This window comes from Pistacia vera, unplaced genomic scaffold (assembly GCF_008641045.1).
Source record: "Pistacia vera cultivar Batoury unplaced genomic scaffold, PisVer_v2 Contig100, whole genome shotgun sequence".
In the NCBI taxonomy this organism is placed as follows: Eukaryota; Viridiplantae; Streptophyta; class Magnoliopsida; order Sapindales; family Anacardiaceae; genus Pistacia; species Pistacia vera.
The window spans coordinates 891,386-893,364 of record NW_022195028.1 but is presented as its reverse complement, the minus strand read 5'-3'; positions in this window follow the sequence as shown (position 1 = coordinate 893,364).

Sequence of the window (1,979 nt, the reverse complement as noted above, 5' to 3'; positions counted from 1 at the left end):
TCATGAACACAGCAACATCATGTTGAAGAAGAGCTCCTCACAAGATTCAACAATGAAGATAGGACAGTAGCTTACACACAAGCTCTCATCACAATGGGAACAATATCCAAAGATCTCACACAAGGACAAGTGAGGATGGTAATTCTAAGGCTACCAAAGCATAATAAGAAACCACAACTAAAAATGAGAACGTCAAAGAATATTCAGAGAGGAAAACAAATGTAATCAGATTCTTTCAAGAAAAACGCCAGAAATGAGTGAATATAAAGAGATCAATGCGTCAAGGGTTGGGGGACAAAAAAGTTAAAAGTTAACTTTTGTGTTTTTCTTTTTGCACCAAAAATTTGAGACCACAGACAAAAGCAATATTCCTTTTCTCACATAGCGAATAAAAGGTGGACAAGTGTAAAAGAAACAAAGAGAATATCAACAAAGAATAATATTGTCAAAAAGTAAAACGAGTGCGTGAACTGTGATTAAGGGAAGAATCTGCCAAATGCATTGTGAGCACACACATGCCAAAGTGCTCACATTTGTGAAAGTGTTCACTTTTAGCAAGTGTTCCCACAATGGCAGAAAGGAAAAAATAGTGTAGGACTCAAAACAAGATCATAAGGTGACAAAAACACTAACAATCTCCCCCTTTGTCACTTATGATCAAAGCACAACAAAAGAAAGGAAATTTTTCAAAAAAGTGATTGAAAAATACAATTTAAGAACAAGACTACTCCTTCTCAATAATAAACCTCCCCCTAAGCAAAACATAAGTCAAGAAGGAAGTTACCAAAGGATTTCCAAATGAGTCAGATCAACATATCATTCAAGAAAACTTGCACAGCAAGGGAAAGATTAGCTAAAAAGCATAATTCATGCATAGAACCAATCTGAACAAAAGCAACATTAGCAATAAAAAGGAAGCACCAACAAAAAAAAAAAAAAAAAAAAAAAAAAATTCACAAGAAAACATCAAAAAGGCTCTATAGAGTTTTGCATAAGGAAAACTTAAAGTGTGATCAATAGAAACAACAGTAATCACAAAACAGACATCAAAGAAAAAAAGGAACACACAAAAAAATAAATAATAAAGTCTTGGTTTTAAAGAAAATGGTGCTCTCCAAAACAACAGCAACAGCAATCAGCATATTAGCATCATCTCCCCCTCTTTGATCATAAGTGATCAACTTTTGTGTCGTGAAGATCTTCTGGTCAGGGGCTTCTTGCCAACAGATTTGACACGAGTCTTGACAAGTGAAAGAGCTGGAGAAGGATCAACTGCAGAGGTGTCCATAACTGGAGCATTTTCTACAGTCTGAGAGACAACAGGAGGGACCATCTTCAGATTCTTTCTCCTTGTTGGAGGGATCAATTTTAGGAACAAGCATAGAAGTAGAGGTTCCTTTTGCACTTCCCCCGGCTACAATTCTAGAACCAGGTTCATCCACAATGTCTTCTTCATGAATTTCTAGAATGTCTTCAGGAGTGACTGGATTTGAATCCTCAGGGATGATGTTTGCACCAGCAGGGATGGCATTCATATAAGTTTTTGGCTCAGCATGAACAGTAGTCTTTTTAGCAGGAACCGAGGCATCAAGGGCATCCTTGGAACCACTTGAAGACCTTTTACTCAAAAGCTCAGCCTTGGTTTCTTTAAGAGCAGTTTCAATGGAGTCAACATGAGCTAGCAAAGTGGTGTGATAGAAATCCACTTTCTAATTAAGAGCCTGCAACAATTTAAACAATTTGGACTACCAAGCACTGGATTTTACAGGAGGTGTTTGAGAGGACAAAGATACATCCACAATAGGGACAGTGCGCTTGAGAGTCTTAGAAGAAATGTTTCTAATCTTAAGAAAATGATCATTTGACTGTTTTGGAGCCCTATACAAGTCAACAAACCTTGTAACCAAATAAGGGAAATGCATAATGAAGGATTTCCCTTCGGACTCACCAGCGGTCTTGATTGATTTGTAAATAATAGA